This window comes from Corvus moneduloides, chromosome 15 (assembly GCF_009650955.1).
Source record: "Corvus moneduloides isolate bCorMon1 chromosome 15, bCorMon1.pri, whole genome shotgun sequence".
NCBI lineage: Eukaryota > Metazoa > Chordata > Aves > Passeriformes > Corvidae > Corvus > Corvus moneduloides.
The window spans coordinates 18904135-18917953 of NC_045490.1; the positions used below are offsets into that span (position 1 = coordinate 18904135).

General features: G+C 38.4%; 1 long non-coding RNA gene across 8 annotated transcripts in view; it reads right to left on the reverse strand.

Moving 5' to 3' along the window:
• The window catches only part of LOC116451506, a 111626-nt gene that overhangs the window by 77285 nt on the left and 20522 nt on the right, over window positions 1–13819 (reverse strand). For all 8 annotated transcript variants that reach the window (XR_004243214.1, XR_004243215.1, XR_004243212.1 and 5 more), the window contains one exon: window positions 1266–1385. This is a non-coding gene — a long non-coding RNA (uncharacterized LOC116451506). The remainder of the gene's footprint in view (window positions 1–1265; window positions 1386–13819) is intronic.

Below are 13819 nucleotides of genomic sequence, written 5' to 3' on the forward strand. Positions count from 1 at the left end.
AGTTGCTCACTGCCTCTCAGTAATTGCATACTCTACCCTCATGGTTTCACTAGTCCCCATTAAGAACTCCATAAGCTTTCATGCAAAAATATGGAGTATCACTATTATTAAAACTGGAATTGTCAGGTACATAGCAGTACATCAACTTATAGCAAATTGTTTTTTACAGAACTCAACAGGACTCTTCATGTACTTAAATGCTTTTACTGTCACATAAATACAAAAGTCCTGATGCATCACTGCTGCAGCACACTTTTATAGAGCACGGGCTTCTCATTTATTTTATGGCAGCAGCTACTCAGCTGTGATGCATGCAACAGGAAGAACTTTGTAAGTTCTTTCAGTGTGAACTCTTAAATTCATATCTGTTACTTTAACTGGAAACCTGTAATTAAAATTACAAAGAAAGTTCTGAAGTGAGTGAATGTGTTTTAAAAATTCCTTTCTGACAGGTGTAGACACACCTGAGAATAATAGTACAATAAAAGTAAATAGTAGAGAAGAATTATCAACCCATATGTTTTTTCACAAGATAGCCACATCCACAGCAGCTCCCACCCTGGCAACTCTGCAGGCAGGAGCAAAAGCCAGTCCTGACACGGAGAGACAGCGAACCCCACCCAGCCACACACAGCAATGACAATGCAGGACAAAAAAGCACCATTACCTTTTCAGCTGCAGAGAGGTTTTACAGCAGCTGAAGTGGACCATGAACCTGTACTATCAAACTTCACCAAGTGTGAGTCCTGGAGCTGTGACATCTTCATCAGTTCCCCTCCCAACAGTTCCTATGTCTACTACGGATTCATTTTGAGCAGAAAATTAGCTTTTTATTCAAATGAGACCCTTCCCAGTTGCAGAGCCCTTGCAGTGCCAGGCCCACACCATGTCCATGCAGCTCTTCCTTCAGGATCTCTGCCCATGTGTGCGCTCATTTATAACATGCATGGACAGAGATTTCAACCACATCCACGTTACAGTTTGGATAGTGCTGGACACAATTCCCTCATTGCAGCGATGATGGGGAAAGATTCTCCTAGAAACAGCAAGGTCTTTGTGTACAAGACCACAGTCATTATTGTGTCAGCAGACTAACAATCATTTGAGATTACCAGAAAGTACGGAGATAATCTCGATTTCTACCTGCAGTAAAGTATATCAACACTTTTCTAAGAAGAAAATCATGAAGATGCTCTTCAGTCTCAAAGCAGAATATGGCTTAATGGACACACAGATCTTACAAGTAGTAAAGAAAATGCACTTACCTTTCAAAGGACATGCCTTCCTCAGAAGGGGAAGACAACAACTGCCTTCAGTTGGGTTGTCAGCACAGGAGAGGTCACCAGGCAGGAACACTTCGATGATATGGAAGACCAGAGATGGAACTGAAAGAATACATGAAGAAAAGCATTGCTGTGGAAGAGGAACTTAAACAGAGCTAAGAGCACTTTGCCTTTTCACTCCTCCTCATGCTGTGGGGATGACAGAGAATGGGGCGTGAGAACAGCCCCTCTGTTCTCCCTGTGTGACTGTGACAGCAGAGGTGCTGTCACAAACTGCGCTGGGGAGAACAGCAACACCTGCGAAATGCCAGGAGTTCAAAGGCTATTCCTATGTTCCCTCTTTAACAACAAACATTCATAATGAAAACGTTGTAACACCTGTGAGGTCACGAAGACATAAATACATTCACAATTATACAGGAACTTCCTACTACTGGGGAAACAAAAAACCAAAACACACCCAAAACTAAAGAACACATTTATCTCTTCACTGGTTATTCACACTTGCTAAATCTAACTTGCAATAAAAATGGGTCATGAATCACAATTGAGTGATTAGCAGATTAAGTATTTTTATTTAAAGAAACTTAGGTGAAAGCCTTAGAATCTCAGTTATCTCCAGACTATACCTGGTCTTTACTGTTAGAACAACTGTTTTCTGACAAGGCTAAAATCAGAACTAGCTTTGATGAAAAAGAGAAATCAAGCATTTCTGTGTACTAAGAAAGCCTTGAGTAAATCTATATCTGACTTTGGCTCTCCGCTCAAATATGGGGTTGGCAGAGCTGATTGGAGTATACTTCAAAATGGTTAAATACCTACATGAAGAATTGCATTAACATTCAAATACACTTATTCTGTCCTCGAGCTTTTATCCAAAGAAACTCTATAAAAAAGTGTCAACACTTATTTATAACTAAGCATTCTGACAGACTATTTTTCAAATACAACATCCAACTCAAGAGAACTGGAAATAATTACAAATATTTGTTCTCAAGCACACTTTATACTTTGGGTAATAGAGAGTATTAGCACTGCCTAGTGAAGTGAATTTTATGCCTGTATTTAAAAATTATTCCTCCACAAGAAATATGTTAGATGTCTGTATTAAATAACAGTTCCTAGAGTCAACACAGGTACTGCCACTGGAAAGAGCTGGGAGAATACAACTGAGCCCCTGAGCTCCCAGCCAAGGTATAGTAGGGCAAACTTGATTTGTCATCACTCAGCAGCCAATCATTCAAGTTTTGTAATAAAAGAATACTCCCGGAGAGTGAATCCCATTGCCAGGCTGCACAGGGGTATCCAGCCACATACAGTCTGTTTTTCTTTCCTGCTTGTTGTAAGGGTCCAGCCTTTCACTGTACGCTTGTCCACGATGATGTCTCACAAATCATCATCACATTTTCACTGTGGCTGATGACACCCCTTGGTAAAGCCACAAATGTTGTTACAGCCCATCTCAGATTCATATACCAATAGTTCGGTACTTGAACACAAGCAAGGCTTGTAGGTCCTACTGAAACACAAGCCCCTGATGATGGTAATAACCTGGAACCCCTTCAGAAACCCTGAAGGTTTCCTTTACTCCTCAGCCTGACTGACTCCCCAGCCTGGCCAGAATAAATCCCGTTAGGGCACGTCTTAAATTCTATGCACAAAAACCTCACCAAACCAAACAAAACCAAAAAATCCCTCAAGGATGAGTGATCTCACATGTCACTCCAAAGACAAGTATCACAGGAATTCCTTGTGAAAGAAGCAGGAGACTATCAGGGCAAGCAAATGGGCAAGCTGTGAGCAAGGAGGTGGGAATGAAGGTGGGAGAGAGAAAGTTCATCAGTGGGCTCAAGATACAGAACTGCCTTTGGAGCTGCAGGTCTCTTTCCATTGAGTCTTTGAGACTAACATTGGGTGGCTATGGGCCTCACTCCAAAATTTAGAAAAGTGAAGTAATTTAATCTTCTAAAACGTATTTTTTCTGTAGCTGGAGAAAATAATGCTTTGAACATATCCTGTGCATACCGGTGTTGTACTGTAAAGCCCCTAGTTCTGTCACAAGAGACTGCTAAATTCCCCAAGTCCAAATTCAGTGTGTCCTCTCATCTTTTTAAATGGAGGTATCATAAATCCTTTCACTACAGCTCCCAAAATTCCTAATGCATACTTTGTGTGCTCGGAGAACTTAAATCACATTTAACAGCTGACGTCTGTTGATGCAATTTTTCTTTTCTTCCTCTGTCCAGCACAAAACCAACGTGTGTAGAGCTATGGACATGCTCTCACCCACCCCAGGACCTCGACAACCACACCACTCCCTCCAAAGCTGCAAATCCACCTCTGGAGTTGAAAGGTGTAGTGCAGTTCCTGCGTTTTAAATGCTTAAGTATAAAACAAGGCCTATGTGGAACACAAAAAGTGTATGATTCATGAAATAAGGAAACAGTAACTCCATCATAACAAATATATTTGACCTTTAAAGCAGTAACAACAAACATTAAAAACACTCAAGCTTTCCTTTGCTGCCAAGTTTATTTTCCTCATAAGTTGTGCCCCATTATGCTACAATAATCCTTCATTACTCCAGTCCAATAATGCACAGTCTATCGTCTACCTATAGTTGTCTGGTGTCTATTTAGTTTTATAGCAAGCAAGCAATTTGAGAATATGGTAATAAAGCCTCAATCACAGTAATGATGTATGATGGGCTGTAATTTCTGTGTGCTAATGGTTTACAAACAGTATCCCAATGATGACGGGAATCTCATTGATTCATTATATGAGTGCAATAATACAAAAATAACTTACTATAGATCACTGTTTACTCATGCACATACTGATAACAACCTCTATATATTTCTATATACAGATATATAGAAATAAAATTAGTATTAGTCTTTCCACATAAAAGTTCACACGGCACAAAACATTTTGTGTTGAGTTCCCTAAATCAATGTTTAAAGTTGAAATTACTGCATTGAACGGGTTCTTTGAAAAGCAACCCATTGATTTTAATCTGCTTGAAGCAATCAATTACTCCCTGTCCTCTTTATTCCAAACTGTAATGAAAACTAAACTGCGTTGTCTTGAAAACTAAATGTGAAGATGATCATAAACAGAATTTAAACTCCATGGATTATTCATATCTACCCATTTAGATTTGCCATTTCCATTATGAGTACATTTGCCATGAGCATTTAATGGACATCTAAAAGGGAATTCATTAAAGCAGGAGCTGTTGGCAGCACTTATGGGCTTCAGACTGCTTTATGTTTGCCTTTAATAGCTCACTATTATAAAAGTGATATATTGTGTTCATCCCATTAGTAGTTTGCAGAAAGGTCTGTAAGACATAACAAATCCTTTTGAGTATTGTCAGAATCAAAACTAAATCACAGGGTATTTTTTTCAAGCGGCATATTATGACCCCAACAAGGTACCATTTTAGGTCATCTAAATTTTGATGATCTTAGCCAAGTAAGAATTTAATGGCGCTATAGACAGTTCGTTCTTTTTCTTAATGAAACACACGTGAATTATTAATGCTGTCTCAAATGCACATATTTTTAAAAATCTGTCATAACTATTAAGGTTAAGCACGCTTAAAAATGAAACATATATTTCTCAAAAATATCTGCTCCCTGGTTTTGGGCCAAAGTAGTGTCAAGGCAAGCAGGAAGCTTAATGCCACCAGCATGTGTGTGGAAACTCTGCAGAGCAAGCAGCCTCCACCCACGTGCTTCCCCTCCCCCTGGCCCTCCAGAGGTGAACAGGATGGATGCATTTGCACAAGTATTTGCTTATTGGCACAGGAGGAGAGCAAAAGGCAAACTAAAACAAAGTTGAACTGCAAAAAGTAATCCAAGGCTGGCGATAGAAACATCTCCCCATATCATAGATCAGTCCCACTTGACAGGTTTATGCACTTCCAGAAATAACTTTGTATCATTCACCATCTAAGTATTCATGGTGGCAGCCTGAAAGTGTTCCAGCGATTAAATCTTTATACACTACCAAACAAACAGGTATTTGATTATTCAGTGCATGTTCAGCAGAAGCACTCCCACCCCAGTCCATAACACAGCGCAGTCCTGCTTGTTTCCTTGTGCTCCCTCTGCTGACCCTCTGCCTCTCACACAGCCCATACTTCCCAACAGATGTGACTGATTTATTTATTTGTAAAGGATACAGTGGATTTCACAACATGTATAATTAAAGCTATTTTTAAAAGGATCACCACAAATACTAATAAACACAAATCATTAGATTTACTTTACAAAGTATGAATTTCCTTAAAATCCCAGTAGTTCAGAACACCTTTCTTCCTTAGCTTCCAAGGATACTGGCAGCTTTACAAAGCAGTCCTGGTACTGCATTAAATTTAGCCATGGTGCCACAACACTCAGAAATAACTTATGCAGAGGGCTGTATAAATAACTTATGCAGGGGGTTGTATAAACTGAAGGCAGCTGCAAAGCCTGTGCAGTTAGAACAAGTCTCTAACACCTTGAAGACTCTTGCCATACTTTGAGCGAACAACTTTTCTAAAAGATGATGATGCTGAGGAAAAAAGTAGCATTTATCAGCTCTCAATGAACTTCAAAGTGATTGACAGAGCAAATGACTTCACCAGATTCAGAAACTCCTGATCAGTAGAAGGATGAAATCACTAGTATTAGGAGAGAATCCAGAGAAGCAACTGGCCACTCTCACTTCATTGCATTAGAATTTCCAATGATCATAGTTTACAAGAATTTGAAGGATGGTAAGTAAAAATCTGATTCAAAAAGCTACATATACTACCATACACATGTGCAAGGAACGATAGGAGATACCTCCCCCTATGAGGTAAAAGGAATCACAACTGCTAGTGAATTATTTCCTCTGCAGTTGTTGTCCAGTAAAAACTCTAAAATCCCTTTCCTGATCTAGGAACAACTAGTTCTTCAGTGAATTGGTACGAGATTATTTTGGTCAACTGTTCAAGAAATCAGTATTTGTTTATAACTCACAAGATGTGTATTTGTTTACACAAAATTAGTTTGAAATCTTTATATCAGCTTCCAAAAAGATGTGAAAGTCTCAAATGATGGGGTAGATAGAAACACAAGCTCCCCAGGTCTGTGTGAGGCTATCAGAAAACCCACATCTGGGGCTTATGTCTCTAAACCAGAAGATGACATTTTCACACCAGCAATAAGAAGCAGAACACCTTGTTCTCATGCATAGTACAGGAGATTTGGGATGACTCTCGGCAGAGCCCCATTTCGTGGTGTGGCCGAGCACCGGCAGCAGCGAGTGTGACACAGAACGATGTCCGTGCGCTACCACTACGACAAGAGCTGGAATCTCCCCCTCATGCAGACCTGCTGGTGAACTTGCTTTCTGTAAGAAAGTTACAAATTGTCCTAGTTTCCACTTTGGAAAATTCTCCAGTGTCCTGTAGAGCCAAGATCACGGACGGCACAAGCAGGAAAAGCGGTCAATCCTGATCTCAGTTGGAGTCGTTGAGTTCATAGCATGCTATGAACACCCTCAAGAGTCTCATTAGTCAAAGTTAGAGAATCCAATACTCTGAACAAACAGCAGAAGACTGTATATTTAAGGAAGACCATGGGAATTCCTAACCTTTAACATGTTCATTCTCTAAACATATTCAAAAAGGTTGACAAGGTGTAGGAAAAGGTTTCTAGCCTAAGCAGTTTGGCCTTGAAAAAATAAACTAATGTTAACAGCTTGAACGCTTCTGAAGAATCAGGCTTCTTCAGAATATCTATACCAGCCCTACTGTATTCCTAAATGGAAGCTGCTCATTTTCATGGCTCACCTTACTTGGATGGAAAGCACGCTTAAGAGCGCTGACCCGTCACCTGGGCCTTCATGAGTGGTTCTAGAACTGCAGGTGACAAGCCAAATAATCCCTAAGGAGAAGAACGAGCCAAGGTAGGTTGGTTTGCCACAAGGTCTCCCAGAAAGATGCTAATTTCTTGTGTAAAAAAAGGGAAACAATAGAGCGGCAATGGGTTCACTTTCCTCTTCCTGGAGAAAAAACACTCTCTGGGACCCTCTAACACCATACCTTGTGTGCTCTTTGGCTTTTCAACACCAAAGCAAACCACATAACCAAAAGCAGCCTCTGTATTTATTATTTTTCAAGTATTTTCCCAGTTAAACTTGACATTTGAAAACACTTTACAGCTTTTCCTAATGGTACAATAAAATAGGATGAAAAGCGCAAATTGTTCAAATATTTAGCAGAAAAGGGAAAAAAAAGTAAAGATCAGAGTGCAAGTATCATCAAAATGTTCGGATGAGCCACAAACTGACACCCAAATAGGAACAGGAGTGCTTGCTGGAAGCTCTTTCCTTGACTGAGCAAAATGCAGAGATGTCTGTGCAGACCCTTCTTGGTACAGTTATTGTCACACAGGTGCAAAAGGAAGGAAGGGGGTATGACATCTCACCTGCCTCAGAGGAGTCCTTTCCCTTAATTCACCAGGAAGCATTTTACAGTGATGTGGATGTCTTCTTCATCTGACGCTCTCAGACAGTGTTTACATAACTCATGCGAAGCCAAGGGCAGTCCAAAAAACAAATTTTGAAAAATTGATTCAGAAATCTGATGACTTCATGCATCTGGAAAGTATCCAGATCAAAGGAACTGCAAAACAGAGGAACTAGCTGAAGCCTCATTTGTGTCTCAAACCCCAAAAGGTTTCTCATACTATATACTGGACATGACTGCTGCTGCTCTGCAGGAAACAGTCCTCAGGAACTCAGCTCCACTGACTTTCTGTCTGCTGGACTGGAAGTGATGCATTGCTGGTTAGGTGACAACAGCTTGATAAAAGAAACAAAGGTTTTTGTACATGCTGCTCCATGAACACTTGGTCAGGCCAACATTGATCTTTCCACACAAATACTTGTAAATAACTAAAAAGCATGGAAAAAAAAAATTAATTGACCATAATAGGAATGTAAACTATCCAATCCTATTTAATTAAAAAACCAGGACTAGAGATACGAGAATAAAAGGTAAAAGGAGAAACAGCCTGTCCTTTGCAATTCTGGATTAACTCAGAACTTACAACTATAACAAAATAAGCACAAAATACCCCAAGTGATGGACAGTTCCCATGCCATGTTTAACACTCAGTTTTTTGTAAGGTCAAAACCAACTGACCTTGAGGTCACAAAGTGTGGAAGTCTGACTTTATCTACTCAATTATCACCTTTGTTTCACATGTAAGAATAGAAATCATCAGTGCATAAAACTACCTGGGAAGATTACTACTTGGGTTAAGTATTTTCTCAGGGAAAAAAAAATTCAGTGAACTGAAGTAAGTGCTGTGAAACAATTCCTGTTTAAGAACACTGCCAGACAAATACATATTCCCCTTTATAAATCTAAACTGACAACACTATTCTAAAGGAAAATCCAGAAGATCATCTAGAGGACTGTTTTTGTCATAGACTAGCTGCTGGTAACTAAATTCAATTCTTAAGTAATTTTGAAGGAGAGTCTAAACAACTGGTCAGGTAAAATCACAGAACCTCCCTTCCATCAGTGCTGGCCAGTGCACACCACGATCTCAGGACCCAAACAGAATGGTGGATAACTCACCCAGAATCAACAAGAATTTTCCAGTCTCCTAGGATTTTACTGGATTGTTCTTTTTTTGACAAATGTACTTGTGATTTATTATTTTGCATATTTTTTCTCTTTGAATCACACAAACATGCAATAAGCAATCTCATAATTAAGTTTAACTTGAATCATAAAAATTTCTGTAGTCTAATGTTAAAGAATTATTCACTCAGCTCTGAACTCTGATGGTTAATTTACATACTGCAAGGCCTGTTAAATTAATTCATTAAGCTACTTAAATAATGAGGATTCAAGGCCAATGCACAGCGACAAAACCAGTATCTTTTAGATGAGTAAGTCATAAGTTAGCCTGAGTTGCTGGGGTTGTTTTTCCCTCAAGATGCCCTATTTGCTACTTTTTCCTTCTTGCTAAGTTGGTTTGGGATATGCAGCACAAGTGAAAAGGTCCCACAGTTAGAGGTTACTCAGAGAAGAGAACTTGCTTGAGGTGAAATACATGAATTTTAAAACAAAGAACATAATCAACATAAAAAATACAAACAATCTAATAAATACAAAGTCATATTTAGTGATGTGGGCAGCAAACATAAGTAGTGTCAGAACAACCAAGACCGGCCATCAAAGACAGAGCAGAGGCTGGTAAGCCACAAAGCAGACACACATGAAAGCTGAATTCAAAGCAACTATTGTAAAGCAGAGAGAGGAATTATATTAGGTATCTATTAGGTATATCTGTACCAGAAGAAAATCACTAAGCAATGTAATAGTTCCTCTGTCCTCGAAAAATTTGAAACGCACTTGCATTCAAAATAAGATGAAAAATGCTGAAAGACTGATTCTCTTAACGTTTACTCCCAAACAGCATTCCCTAGCTATCCATTACTGGGTCAGGTAACCAAATTAACCAAAGTGGTGGCTGTCACTCACGTGCCAAGGAAATACAACAGAAAATGAATTTGCACAAGCACTTAAAAGTCAATTACTACCATGCATATTTTGCATATAAAACAAAATGTAGAAAAAGGTCACTTCATTACAGATCCAAACATCTCCACATGTGTGGAATTACTTACAGGTGGCTTAGACTAGTTTTGTAAATGAACTATCCACCTAATTTCACAGGCAATTTCATGTTCTTCTGCCAGCAGAAACACTAGAATTTTTCACAAAGCAAATCAATAAACTCAACCTCATTCCTCTTTAAAACACGCTTGTGATGTTAGGAAAGTCTTTTCCTTGTTGTCTTCTAAGCATGAAACAGGTTTTTATGCAGTTAAATTGATGTACTAAATTGTCTGAAATGTAACTCGGAGAAAAATGAATCCTGTTTGCAGCATTTTGTGACACACTGTGCCACTATTTTATCAGCATTTTGTTGTCACCACAGCTTCTCTCTCCTCCTGCCACCAGCTCAGTTAATTCTGGGTATTTGCTATTAGAAGAATTCTCACATCACAAATTACACTCACATCCAAATAACTCAATAATACATTTGCCAAACACTTAAATCATCAATAATTTGGAGTGGAAGTAGGATTAGATTTTAAGTCTGCAAGTGATGGAATCAATTCTGAAATGTTTAAATATTAGTTTACAAATATTGCTTATAGCTTAATAGCATCATAGACTTTACACAGATACTGGCTCTAGACAGTAATTATATCCTCAGCCTAATGTTGCAGTTAATGGACATACACATTTCAACGATAATTGCAATCCCTGAACATGATAATGTGCCTTTATTAACAGCTACAAAATAAAGCTCAGCTACAGCCAAGTGAAGAACTGAACTACGCTTATTATTTATTTTTAGTATTGCCCAATTCACGTTATAAAATTCTAAAGTAAAATAGCATGGCACTTAAACCAGTGCTTTAATTGCAAACGTGTGATTAAAGAATATCTCTAGAATGATTCATGCAGGTTTTAGTTGTCATGAGCAAGGAGTCAAAAGGTGATGAGTTAGTGAGACAAAGGTGTAAGTGACAGAACAGCAAACACACCGCACTTCAGAGGGAAAATAAAAGAAAAGGAGGTTTTAAGGACTTAAATATTTTAAACAGCATTGTAAGAGAAGGAGGAAGGCAGGAGTATATAATGTAAAATCTGAGAAAAGAGAAAGCGCAATAAAAGTTCCCCAAGCAAATGCAGAAGTGAACGTGCTGTACAGTCCAGGAAGAAAAGCATCGATTCATGCATAAAACCACATATAAATCATGCAATTGAGGACATGTAAAATGAAGAATAATTTACAAGTCAACCTGCTCCTCAACGAGGAACCAGTGTTTATGATTCCACAAAGTTCTGAGTGTTTGTCTCTATGTCCTGATAGTGTGTTTGCTGTACAGAATCTCCAAGTAATGGAGAAATTCAATAAAGAAATTTCTGAAAGCAGTTAAAAGACACACATTGTGATTTAAGGTTTGCCAAGGCTTTGTTACTAAGTATTGCTGGCCAATCCCATGAACTACAATGTCACAGATTCTAGCTCACATTGTTTACTGTTGTCACTTTTTAAATTTAACAACAGAAACCCAAAAAATTCTCCACAAAGTACTTAAAGAATCCTCCAAAATATTAGATTTCTTCAAATGAAATCCAACTATTTTTCACATGAAGCAAGATGGTGCTCAGTGCAAGCCACAATCTGGAATTAAAAATAACCACACAATTTTAGACACACTGGCAAAATTTACTTAGCTTGTCCAATCTTTAGGCAATTAAATAAGTTCAAATACTGGTTCAGGAATATTTGCTGAAAGTTCTTTCTGCTCATGGCAGGACAGGAACTGTGATAAAAAACATGAAAGGAGATCTGCCTGAATAACATTTACTTGAATATACCTTCTGTAGCTCCTAAACTTGCTAGAAATTGGTAAGCCAGTCAAGAGGTCAGAGCCTCAAAGAGCAGGGAACCAAAGGAATTCAAACACACATGAAGCAACATCTTTTCTGAGGTTGAGAATAAAAAAAACCCCTAATTTTTCCCAAACCCCCTGATGATTCTAAACACCAAGCTGTTGCTAGCCAAACTGACACCTCCAATCCCACAAAAAGGTCCCACACTTAAAACTTTGAGCTACAGATTTGACTAGTTCTGAGGCTGCCTCCATGCAGGAAACAGACGTTTAATTTGAGAAACTTTAAATGTTCTTATCTCATTTTTGCTCTTTAAAGGTTTAGAAACATTTTTTTTTCTTTCAAGCTATGACTAAAACAACCTGGAAATTACTTGTCAAATTATACAACTGTATTTGTCCATTTAATTTTACATACTGAATTTGGACCACACTGAATGCCATATGTACAGAAGACACTCGAAATCTTTTTGACTTGTAAGTTGGTATCCTGCAACATCTAAATATCTGCAGGTAAGCACAACACTTGCTCCAATTTACGGCTAAAAATGTTTAAAAGGAGAAGTTCACAAAAAGTCACTCGTAAGAATCTGAAGATGTTTCTATAATTTCTACTTATTTGGAAATAACCTGCCATCTTTGGTCAATGCTATCTACTTATTTTGACTTTTGTACTAGCAATTACCTTCTATTTAATTCAGCCTGGGCAGCTAAGTGAATTTGGATTTTTTATGACCAGCACTACTCAGTGCTTCCCTCCCATCATTTAGCTGGAAAAGCAGAAACCTGTTGTGTCTGATAAACCACACACGGTTGTGCTTTGGCCGTTCCTTCCCTGCACACACCCACTGAGGAGGGCTCTGGGGTGCCTCCAAAGAAAGGAATTGTGCAACAGCTGCTGGAGCTTTCCAGCAGCACCAGATGGATCCCAGACCCACCCAAGCCAATCCCTACTTTCTTTTCCTATATAAACTACGGGGAGGTTGGATGAGAACAGTGTGGGAGATATGAAACAGAGTAGAAATGGGACTTGGCCCAGTGAAGGGAAATATACAGTGACAATATTTTTCTTCTGAAACAACTATTTTTTATTTTTCCTAGAATATGCCACAGAAGTAACTTGTATCCAATTCTCACTGTGATATTTCCTTAACAAACTCTAAATGTTAAACTTAAATGAGAGGCATTTCATGCAATCTGAAATATATTCAGTTCAATTAAAAATAATTGATGCATAGTGAAATAATTCTTCCCAAAGCTGCTGTAAGATCTTCAAAAAATAAAGCTACTTAATAATTTTCATCTCCTACAGGCTAGAGAGAAGCATTATTGCATATTAAAAATTGGAGTGTGGTTTTCCCAGAGGTAAAAGAAAGTTATTAAAACAACCTATTTATTGTTGATATAACTATCCATTTGTGCTACACAAAAAGTAACAATTTCAGTACATTAAAAGAAAAGCTAATTAAGGCATAATTAGTATTTTCTATGTTTTGATAATTAAGGGTTAGTTGGCTATTTCTTTTCAAATTTCTATTTGAGGTAACCCCAAACATGTCTTTAATGAGCAGCTAACACTATTGAATCCCTGATGGCTGAGGAGTTTAGTGACCACTACTACATTACTTTCATTTATCACTGCCTCTTTACGTATAAATTAAAGTAGCCCTGTAGCTATGTTGATCTACTTTATATCAATTTCTTCATCCATATCAGCTGAATATGTATGGCATTAACCTCATTTACTAGTTTGGAAAAGCTGAATTAAAATGAGATCTAATTTCTAGTGCACAGAACAATTTCAAAACTGCCTGCTAATTCCCAGCACCTGTCAGTGTTGGGATCTTCACCTCGTGGTAATGAAATAAAACAGTGTATGTATTTTACAGCCAGGAAAGGATAATCATTCATAAGGGTTAAGATATCATTAATCATGGAGATGCCAGGGCCCAGAGCCTTTGATGAGCCCCTCACAGCTCAGCCCCTCCACCTGCAAGGATCCCACTGAAGGCAGTGGGACTGCTACAGATCTCTGGTCTCCTGTTACACAGGGGAAAAGTGGTCACACG